At 37.5% G+C, this 12,292-nt stretch overlaps 1 long non-coding RNA gene across 2 annotated transcripts; it reads left to right on the top strand.

Annotated features, from left to right (window-relative positions):
- Positions 1–7,664: 7,664 nt before the first annotated feature.
- LOC134264378 (uncharacterized) lies at positions 7,665–11,159 on the top strand. Of its 2 annotated transcripts, none has more exons than XR_009991509.1 (5): positions 7,665–7,751; positions 7,945–8,003; positions 8,327–8,387; positions 9,625–9,771; positions 10,862–11,159. It is a non-coding gene; the product is annotated as an uncharacterized LOC134264378 (long non-coding RNA). The 2 variants fall into 2 exon arrangements; XR_009991508.1 differs by having other exon boundaries at positions 7,945–8,013.
- Positions 11,160–12,292: the final 1,133 nt, after the last annotated feature.

The raw sequence follows: 12,292 nt of genomic DNA, 5'->3' as shown, positions 1-12,292 counted from the left end.
AACAACAAGTATTGTTTTTGTTTTGTTTTTTTTTAATTGTTTTGAGATAAAATTATCACTTTTGAAAATGTGCATATTAAAATGCATTTCGGGCTGAAGACCTTAAAAAAATGATGATCCGATAGTCGAATCACAATTTATAAAAATACCGAAGTTTATCGAAAGCTTAAACATCCCACGGTTTCGACAGTTAAGAAGCGGCTGATTGGTAACTGAATGATCACGGGAAAGGGTCTTTTCAGTGACTCTTTAGTCGACTGAATGGAGGGTTCTCATCCAGTGTAAGCTATATGGGGGACAGGAAGATATTATCTAGAGGGCAAGATACAAGTATATAATTATTAATTTTGATCTCCAGGAGCCTGTCAGTAGTTTCTGTAGCCGGGAGAGACAGAGACACCACGCCGATCAGAGGACCAAGATCTGAAAACACAACGCCTGTCATCAACAGCAAAACAACATCAACGTCACCACATCTAGTGATCGAGGGTCTACATACAAATCAACAACACCAGCAATCGAAACATTAACATCTCCAACCACCACAGGCAGAAACACTACAGTAGCACCATCTCTGCCACTATTTGCAGGCAATCCAACCACGCCGCGAGAAATCATCAACAACACAGGGTTCTTGAGGACCATTACAACCCAGCTAAAAAGCTCCAAACTACGGTTAAAACGATCAGCCAGGATTCGCGCCTTGCCCATACCAAACTTCACGCTGCCAATCATCGGATTTTGAGGCTAGAGCCAATCACCAAGGGACTCAGTGTAGCCAGACCCCAACAACCAGTGGCTCCAGAGACTGCCGATGAGGAAATCCCCAAAGCCGGATTCCGGAAGACCTTAAGATTGCAGACGATGCCCTGGCCAGTTTTCATCAAGAAGTCAACAACCCGGGTCATTTTACATGCCTTCTATTAAGGAAATTGTTCGGGGAATTGTTTTTGACGGGCTTTCTGGTATGTTTGAGGATCCAAGGGAAATGAGAATTCAACGTCAGAAAGAAAAAAAATATAATTCAGACTAACGTTGAAGAAGACCACAACTTCAGGAGAGCCAAGATGAGACTCTATCCACAAGTCACCAGACCTACACCAAGCATTGTTCGACATCTCCAAGATGACATCAAAGAAAAATTTAAAACCAATGAATAGTGTATTGTTGAAAAAATTGTTCCCTAAACTATCATCAGAATCAAGCTAAATGCAGCAGGAGATCTAGTGGAAAACTCAATATCTGTATATGGACGGAAGATTCCAATCAAAAAGATTCGGAAAATCTGTAATTATTTTGAACCAAAAGAATTTTAACAAGAGGCCCATGGGCCTTATAGGTCACCTGAGCATTATGCAACAACTTTCCAGTGATTGATTGATTGTATACTGTTTTATGTCCCGCTCCAGAATATTTCACTGATATGGAGACGTCACCATTGCCGGTGAAGGGCTGCAAATTTAGGCCTGTGCTTGGCACTCAGGGCCTTTGAGCAGGGAGGGATTTTTATCGTGCCACACCTGCTGTGACACGGAGCCTCGGTTTATATGGTCTCATTCGAAGGACCGCCCCATTTAGTTGCCTTTTTACGACAAGCAAGGGGGTACTGAGGACCTATTCTAACCCGGATCCCCACGGGTTCCAGTGATTGAAGTTGATTCCAGTTATTGAATTTGATTCATGTTTTATTTTTTAATCCAAATGCTATGGCATTCACAATTTTGAAATAGGCACCATTGATCATCATAACAATACACTTACCAGTTGCTAAGTTTATTTACTTAATACCAATAGGCAGGGTAGGGGAACAAAAAATGCATTTCAAGTAATCAGTAATATTCAGCATGATCAGTATAAATGCCCCAATCACACATGAACCCCTGACCCTTAGGCCTAGATACACACATTGCACAATTTTAGAAAAAGCACCCTTGCTTTTCAAAAATATTTGATAACTACCAAGGAGCAGATTTCAAACAATTCATCCAGTTTCAGTACATAAGTACAGCCCCCCCCCCTCCTTTATGGTACCCCTGGGGCCTTGAAAATCACAATTCTGGAAGATTAGGACCATTACTCATCATAACTACATAGGTAGTTCGTCTGCTTAATACCAAGGAGCAGAGAAAAAACTTTCAAAGATTTACTGTATTTTCATTGTATAATCAATAAAGCCCACCCTATCACTAGAATCTCTGACCCTGGGGCCATAAAATTCACAATTGTGGAAGAGGCGCTCTTGCTCATCATAACTATGCACTTATTTAGTTTATTTAATACCCAGAAGCAGTGAAGAAGATTTTCAAAGAATTCATGTATTTTCACTTTATAATCTAAAGAACCCCCCCCCCCCAACCCCTGACCCTGGGGCCATTGAATTCACAATTTTGGAAGAGGTGCTCTTGTTCATCATAACTATGCACTTATTTAGTTTATTTAATACCCAGGAGCAGAGAAGAAGATTTTCAAATAATTCAAGTATTTTCACTATGTAATCTATAGCCCCCCCCTTACACTAGAACCCTTGACCCTGGGGCCATAGAATTCAAAATTTTGGTAGAGGAACTCTTGCTCATCATAACTATGCACTTATTTCGTTTATTTAATACCTAGGAGCAGAGAAGATGATCTGAATGAATTTATGTATTTTCACTATATAATCTATAGAGCCCCCCCCCCCCCTTTACACCAGAACCCCTGACCCTGGGGCCATAGAATTCACAATTTTTGTAGACGCACTCTTGCTCATCATAACTATGCACTTATTTAGTTTATTTAATACCCAGAAGCAGAGAAGAAAATTTTCAAAGAATTAATGCATTTTAACTATGTTATCAATAAATCCCCACCCTAACACCAGAACCCCTGACCCTTGGGCCATAAAATTCACAATTTTGGTAGAGGCACTCTTGCTCATCATAACTATGCACTTAGTTAGTTTATTTAAGACCCAGGAGCAGAGAAGATTTTCAAAGAATTCATGAAATTTCACTATATACTTATTTAGCCCCACCCTAACACCAGAACCCCTGACCCTGGGGCCATGAATTTCACAATTTTGGTAGAGGACTCATTGCTGATTACAATCATGCAAACAGTTTGACTGCTACATGTCCAGGAGTAAAGAAGAAGATTTTTAAAGATTGCACTAATTTTAGTAGTTTTTGCCCCACCCCCCAGGCCCCAGGGGGGCAGGGCCCATGAATTTCACGATTTTTGTTCCCCTTCACCAATAGATGCTATATGCCAAATTTGGTTGAAATTGGTTCAGTGGTTTCAGAGAAGAAGCTGAAAATGTTCAAATGTTAACGCACGACGAACGACGAACGACGACGGACGAAAAGTGATAGCAATAGGTCACCTGAGTTTACTCAGGTGACCTAAAAATGAATACACAATAAAGTAAAGGATAGATTGGGAATATATATATATATATATATATATATATATATATATGAATGTCTACAAAAGAGTGTAAGGATAAAAAGATACATGCATGACAAAATGTACATGGGCCGAAATCAGATTCAGGCTTTAGCATTTATTTAAGTTATTGCGCCTTGCCCATACCAAACCTGACACTGCCAATCATCGTATTCTGAGGCTAGAGCCAATCACCAAGGGACTCAGTGTAGCCAGACCCAAACAACCAGTGGCTATAGAGTGCCGATGAGGAAACAGAAAACGCGAAAAGCCGGATTCCGAAAGACCTTTGGAATGCGGACAATGTCCTGGCCAGTCTTCATCAAGTACCCAACAACCAGGGTAATTTTGCATGCCTTCTATTGAGGAAATTGGTCGGGGAATTATTTTTAACGGGCTTTCTGGTGAATTTTTACTGGTATGGTTGAAGATCCAAGGAAATGGGAATTAAACGTCAGAAAGAAAAAAGATATATAATTCAGACTAACGTTGAAAACGATCACAACTTTCCACAGTCCAAGCTGTTCAGGAAGACCTACCCAGACAACACGTTTTGGTAGAGGACTCAATGCTGATGATACATTCTTTCTATTCTACCCTTTTTTAAGTCGTGGGTATAGTACGCAACAGATAAGTCGCAATCTATCTCCTGGGAGTGAGAGGAATACTCATATTTGGAATCTTAATGTTCAAAGTGACATCTAGTGAACCAGAAAGTATCAGTGATGTGCAATCTTGGAATCTGTTAGAAGTATTAAAACATTGGATTGACATGTATGAGATAAAGGCAAATGCTGTTGATGCCATTCTTAAGATTTTGAGAGGAAATTGTCACGCACATCTTTCGATTTCTTCACGAACATTGCTTCACCGCCAAGAAATGTTAAGCTTTTTAGAGTTTCTGACATGAATTACTACCACTTCGGTTAGAATCGATGATAATCAATATTTAAAATATACAGTAAATTCATACAGGTTGATTTTTATGATGAAGATACCTTGCATATTTTCTTAAATAATGATGGACTGCCCTGTTTGAAAGTTCCTATACCTCCGCCTAGCCAGTTCTATACATGTGATTCTGAACAATTATCTACAGTGGTTAGTAAACATAACATGTATTGAAAACAGACTTTAAAGAACTATTTTAAACGTGAGGTGAGCAATTTCGTCACAAGAGCCATGTTTTGAATGCAGATGTGAGTGAATATTTTTGTGTGGGGATTTACATGTCTAAACAGTAAGTAATGTTGAAATAATAGTGACAGAGAATCAAATAAACAAACATATGACTGAATTGAAGCGAGCTGTAGTGTTGCCTTTGTAAATAATTCTTGCTATAATCGGCCAAAGTCGGGACTCAATTTCCAGACATGAATTATGAAGAAGTGTCCAGAGATTCTGTAGGCGTCAGTCCAAATATCTAGCTACAATAAGATTGTAATTTCTCAAACAGTTTTTCAGGGTCATTCTCGTCGTTAACATTGTCCCACTTGAATTGGTCATAAATTTCTACCACGTGGGGGCCTCCACAACTGAGTATTATTACTACCTGCACTTCTTTGGCCTTCTCTAAGCCACCGGAAGCTGCGAGATACACCTCGACCTGTCTTTTCCATTTCTTATAATTTTGCTACGACTTACAGCTTTATATGTTTAGCGGCGTAACATTGTGGGGCTCCTTAATCTGAATGTTGAACGAAAGACAACAGGATATAATTTGTTTTTAATATTTTATTAGATTTTACTCAATAAACATACAAAAATACTCTTCTTTGGCTCTGCGGTCCTCACCTGAAATAAAAACAAGAAATCTGTGAGCGAATGCTCACTAAGAATACCCCCGCTCTGATGAGAATAAACACGATCATGTTAATATACACAAGATCCATTACAGATAGATGCACAGACAAACAGGAAGTTGACATCAGTTTCATATCAAAATTAATCCAAACAAATGGCATGCCTCATCATAGAGTGTACTAAAATTTCAAGCATCTGCGATGAGTAGTTGCTGAGAAAACTGCGACAAAAATTCATAATGTATGAAGCGGACAGACGCACAGACAAACAGGAAGTTGACATCCGATTTGAACCAAAATGTATCCCACTGTATGGCATGTCTCAGAGAAGATTGCGTTAAAATTTCAAGCATCTGCGATGAGTAATTGCCGAGAAAACTGCGACGAAAATTTGTTATGTATGAAACGGACAGACACACAGACAAACAGGAAGTTGACAACCAATTTGGACAAAAATGTATCCCACTGTATGGCACGTCTCAGAGAAGATTGTGTTAAAATTTCAAGCATCTGCGATGAGTAGTTCCTGAGAAAACTGCGACGAAAAAATTCATAATGTATGAAACGGACAGACGCACAGACAAACAGGAAGTTGACATCCGATTTAAAATAAAATACATCCCACCGTATGGCATGTCTCAGAGAAGATTGTGTTAAAATTTCAAGCATCTGCGATGAGTAGTTCCTGAGAAAACTGCGACGAAAAATTCATAATGTATGAAACGGACAGACGCACAAACAAACAGGGAGTTGACATCCGATTTGAACCAAAATATATCCCACCGTATGGCACGTCTCAGAGAAGATTGTGTTAAAATTTCAAGCATCTGCGATGAGTAGTTCCTGAGAAAACTGCGACGAAAAATTTGTTACGGACAGACAGACGGACAGACAGACAGACGGACAGACAGACAGACACACAAGGGTAAAACAGTATATCCCCCTCTCCTTCGGAGCGGGGGTATAACAAACCAACCACCCTTTCCAACAAATGTTAATTTATAAAACCACCCTTAAACAAACCCTTTAATAAATGCAAATAGACCTAATGTCTTTAGGTCTTGGATAAAGATTGAATTAGTGATTTCTTCACTTATCGAGTATGAATATAAAACGTCAGGTTATAGCAAACAACTAATTGTATAGGGACAAAAAGTTATGCTAATATCTCAATACAATGTGTTTAGTATTTGTTTACATTCAAAGGATGTAGCAAACTACTAATTATGCCAACAACAAAACTCAATACAATGCACCATGCATTTGTTAGTTTGTTGTCAGTAATAATGTCAGGAATTATAAATATCAAGTTCAGTTCACTTCTTGTGCAACAATAAACAATTACATTGAATGAATTCAACTTTGTGTCTGAGTAAGATGAATGAATAACGCAATCAAATGTTGCTAACAAATTCAGGTTAATAATTACCCATCATGTCAATTAGTCTCTCTGTCTAAAACAGAACCCTTGGTGATGGGGAGACTGCCTTGTTCGGAGTTGGTCCGTCAGGTAGACCTTTCCGTGGGTGAGACCGCAGGCGTCTGACCGTTAGACGCTGGGAGCTTGTATATAAAGGCTTTACACCCGTTGTGACGTCAATCACTCGATTAATGCATGAGATTTGGCGCCATAATGTCAGATGGCTGGAAAACTTCGGATACACTTATATATCATACTCATCAGAGGTGTTCCGAATGTATTTTACATCGTTTACCGCTTAGTATGAGAAGCAGAGTGTAATTGTAAGGTTTTACACTAATTATCAGTGAATGGATTTATTATTTATACAAATTATCAAAGGTAAGCACATTTAGTACTGCATAAAAGCATTTGTAGACCAGTAAATGGTTTATTTACATTCCGTATTCCTCAAAACGTGGAGGAAATTCAGTACATGGTGAACAATTTGCACCCAGATCGTAATAAATTCCAAATAGCATTAATCAATAATAACAGATAAATAAGAATAAATGTCAATACATATCATTCATTCAATCATTCATCGAATCATCATTTTAACGACTCATATCACAAGAAACATCTTGTTTACTTAATTATTCAAAACAATAGTGGAGAATGCCAAATTCGTAACACGGCCCCCTTCTCAATTTAACATTCGTCCTCGAATGTCTATAAATATAAATCATGCAACAATAAACAATCTAAATTTATGTTCATCAACAAAAACCTCAATATCTCGATCGACTAATTATTTTGAAATATTGTCTTCGGGATATCCAAGTTAAACTGTAAGTTTGCTTTATCGTTAGCAAACTTTAAACATTAATAAACATTGACAAATATCTAAAAACATATAACATTCAATCTAGTATAATGCTCAAATTTCAATAACCGTGACGCATTTGCCGTATTTTCAAAACGAAAGTAGATTTCGTGAATCTCTTTGTACGACTTATCAAAAGGTGTGACGTCAAATTAATCCTCATGCTGAGAAATGAATCGCAACCGAATCTTCACAAAGTTCGTCCAAAATACTTGGAAAAATGGACGAAATGCAACCTTCAGTGAGTAAAATTGAATACTCGTTATATATTCCATTTGATCTCGCTCTGAGCATATATATTTATGCGTTGTTTTGTAGCATTTGTGCGAAAACAACAACTGCACATTTCAAACTGACAACAATCAAAATTCTGTGAATTATAAATACGTCAAAATAATTCAATCTGTTTCATTGCTGATCCATATATTTTATAGAATTCCCATAATCTCAGGGACTCTCAACAACATGACATGTACGAAGAGAAAAATCAAAGGTAAGTAAAGGTAAGTTGAACAATATTTCACTGATGCATAGATATCAATCAATCATTGTAATAAGATTTGCTTAATGCATAGAATGCATGAAGTAAACGCATTAGATATTATAGATCAAATATTTACAAATCATCGACAGTATAAAAACTCAACATAAATAATCTCTTCTCATTTTCGCAAGAATGTTCAAGAAAACAATTAAAATTTCATGCGAAAAATCAGCAAATATCAAATATTCATATAATCTAGCAACTTCAAAACCATGTTGATTTATTCTCATCAACAGTTTCATTGTTTGTTACATTTTCAGTTTGTTTTGTAGGGATATCAAAAGGGCAGAGCAGATTTACCACAAGATCTGGTTGTAACAGAACAGTTTTCAGGTATTTTTAAGCTCTTAGCGGTGTCGTTAGGATCTAAAGTTAAACTAACAATGTAGTTTACCTCCTTGCCCATAGTCCTTGTCAGATAAAATAGGTGAACTTGTTAGTGCACGCTTTAGCTTGTCAAAAGATTTGTGACAGTCTTCATCCCAAACAAATTTATGACTTAGTTCAGTCAATTTGTGCAAGGGTTTAGCCATATCAGAAAATTTAATTGAGAAACTGCTCTGAAATTCTTTTAGCAATTCTCTTAATTTTTGCTGTTGTTCTTGATCAATATTTTTACAAGATTTCTCAAACACAGACTTCATATGTTCAGAAAAATTTTCATTTGTTTTCATTTCATGTTTTGTCAACACATGTATTGATTGGGGAGTACTTTCAATGATCCCTGAAGTATCTTCTAAATTTGCCACAACAGTCCTTTTGAAAATTTTGACACTCTTATCACCTAAGTTGTTGTATCGAACAGGTACTCTATCATTTTCGACTTTTGTCAAAATCTCGGGAACTAATACACCATGTTTATCTAAAGACTTTGCCACAGGCTTTAACAAAGTAACATTGTCATTAAATAATGGGTTTTCTACTTTAGCCAGGGCAATAAATTCACTGAGGGGGGGAATCTCTATAGTTTCCGTCAAAAATACCTTACAACATTGCTTATTCAAAGCTTCATGCGTAAAGCAAGAAACTTCTTTCCCCTTTATTCTAAGTTTCATTTTGTTCAACAGAACATCACAGTTGTGGTCTTTCATGAAATCTAAACCCAAAATACATTCGTTTTGGATATTAGCTACTAACACATTTTGATACACCGTAACATCTCCCACACATATTTTCACTAGGCATCCCCCTAGGACAGATATTTTCTCCCCACTAGCAGATGTTAAATGTACAAATGAAGGGTTCAAATCTAATTTCCCTTTTAACTCTGAACTGTCTGCAAAATCTGAGGCAATAATTGTTACACTAGCTCCTGTGTCAACCATCATTGTAGTTTGAACGTTCTCAATTTTTCCTACTACAAAAATTCCTTCACCACATCCCTTTACATCACCTACTATCTCATTTCTAGGTGCATTTTCACATTTAACAGTTTTCTCAACATCATTTTCTGATTTATTGTTCTCAATATCATTTTTTGGTTTATTGTTCATCATATTTTCATTCTCAGTTACATTAACTATCTTTTGACATGTTTGAGGACTCTTTTTAATATGCTCATTTCTTCCAGCAGGAAGAGGTCCTCTTGTATCAACTTTGTTTAACAATGAATGGGGCCTACCCCTGCGCTTTGCCGACTTCCGCCCCCTGAATTCGACACGGGAAAGTTTCCCTGATTTGAGGATTGTAAGCGACCATTTTGATATTGTCTATTTGGGTAGGTATTTCGTCTGTCAAAATTATTTGCATTGTATGGCTGCCTGTGAACTTGAAACTGATTGTTCATTTGATCACTTTGTGCACCTCGCTTGAATGAGAAAAGTAAGGTCTTGAATTAAGACCATCTTTAAGGAGTGATCGAATCTCTTTTGTAAGTGATTGGAGATCATCTCTTAAGACCCTATTTTCTTGCTTGATTGAGGCGAGGAGATTGGTATCCATTTCAGGATGTATGGCATTGACGACTTTTACCCTCTGTGCATCAGCCAGTTTGTGGGTTTCAAGTCTTATAGCCAATATCTCTGCCTCATTAATGTCTCTTTGCCTACTTTCTCTCAAGCGAAGGCGTATATCCGGATCAGGGAGTGCATCTATGAAGTGATCCAATAAAAGAACATTTGTCAAGTTAGAATCGGCAGTAGGATATGCTTGCCTAGTAAGTTTCTTGATAGATTGTGCGAGTTCAAATAAAGATTCTTTGGCACCCCTGGTTTTTGTCTTTAACTTAGCTCTGAACATTTCAGATCGTTCAACTGAACCATAACGCCTATCAAGAATCTTGACTAGGGAATCATAATCTCTGCGCTGAACTTTGTTTAGTTCACTTAAAAGTGCACGGGCCCCTCCCGCTAAACTGCTAGCTAGGTATAGTGACTTTGCCCTGTAATTCCAACCATGTAAATCGACCAAAATTTCGAATTGTGCTAGATATTCCCCAAAATCTTCTGACCCATCGAATGTAGGTGGTTTAATTGATACAATTGGTTTGGAATTGAAAGGGGAAGGAACTCTATTTTCATTGTAATTTATCTCCCCTGCAGGGGTATCTATGTGACCAATATTTTCCCCAGCCCCAATGACAGGAGACTGATCGTGAAAACCCAGGGACTCTCTACACCCATGCACTTGATATCTGATTGCATTGTCTTTGGGGGTCCCCTTTTGTTTTAACTCATCAACTTGTTCTTGTAATTGACGAGAATCTCGTCTCATGTTTGACAATTGTTCATCTATGTCTTGCCTCATGTTTAAGACTTCTTTGTTCATCATTTCTACAGCTCTTCACAAAAGTTCATTTATGTTTTCAGCCTTGTCACAGCCTGATTTCTGTATAGGAGAAGAGGTACCGGACCGTTGATACTCATCACAAGTGATGTCATCATTCAGATCACAGGACCTGCACCCATTCTCCTCAGAAGCTTCAAATTGGCTGTTTTCATTTGACATTTTGACTTTTGTTATTGGCTATTGCAACACAAACTTTATGTGTTTATATGCCAGTGTGCTTGTCGTTGTCAATAGACTTAACAAGACTTAGTCAGTACTGTGAGATCCTGATGTAGACTTTCGATTAACCAGAATATAAGGAAGACTTTATCCCACTTCTGACACCAATTGCTACGACTTACAGCTTTCTATGTTTAGCGGCGTAACATTGTGGGGCTCCTTAATCTGAATGTTGAACGAAAGACAACAGGATATAATTTGTTTTTAATATTTTATTAGATTTTACTCAATAAACATACAAAAATACTCTTCTTTGGCTCTGCGGTCCTCACCTGAAATAAAAACAAACCAACCACCCTTTCCAACAAATGTTTATTTATAAAACCACCCTTAAACAAACCCTTTAATAAATGCAAATAGACCTAATGTCTTTAGGTCTTGAATAAAGATTGAATGAGTGATTTCTTCACTTATCGAGTATGAATATAAAACGTCAGGTAATAGCAAACAACTAATTGTATAGGGACAAAAAGTTATGCTAATATCTCAATACAATGTGTTTAGCATTTGTTTACATTCAAAGGATGTAGCAAACAACTAATTGTATAGGAACAAAAAGTTATGCCAACAACAAAACTCAATACAATGCACCATGCATTTGTTAGTTTGTTGTCAGTAATAATGTCAGGAATTATAAATATCAAGTTCAATTCACTTCTTGTGCAACAATAAACAATAACATTGAATGAATTCAACTTTGTGTCTGAGTAAGATGAATGAATAACGCAATCAAATATTGCTAACAAATTCAGGTTAATAATTACCCATCATGTCAATTAGTCTCTCTGTCTAAAACAGAACCCTTGGTGATGGGGAGACTGCCTTGTTCGGAGTTGGTCCGTCATGCAGGCGTCACACTGTCCCGAAATTGACACCAGATGGCGATACGAAATTGAAATTTTGAATTTCGCACGAAGTTGGCCCCGAAATTGGTCACTAGCTAATCACCAGCCGAAGCAAGTACGATACCTACAGATGGTCACACGATGGCACCCGAAGCACACACGAAGGCTACATGAAAATGTAATTTTTTATTGAGATGTTTACCCGAAGGACACACAAAGGCAATATGATGGCAAGAAGACATCGTATTGAGAGTACGATGCGTTCGAATCAAGTCACGAAGGTGTCACGCGACCTTTCAATGGGTATAAAACCTTAGGCCGACTGTTGCTCGAACACACCTCCGGCATCAGTGTGGAGTCCTGACTTTAGTTTTAAAGTAAAGATAT

Source organism: Saccostrea cucullata, unplaced genomic scaffold (genome assembly GCF_032062105.1).
Source record: "Saccostrea cucullata isolate Sc308-1 unplaced genomic scaffold, CSIRO_AGI_Scuc_v1 ctg1917, whole genome shotgun sequence".
NCBI classification, from domain to species: Eukaryota; Metazoa; Mollusca; class Bivalvia; order Ostreida; family Ostreidae; genus Saccostrea; species Saccostrea cuccullata.
Note: the sequence above shows the minus strand (reverse complement) of the source record. Positions and strands in the feature narration are given on the sequence as shown.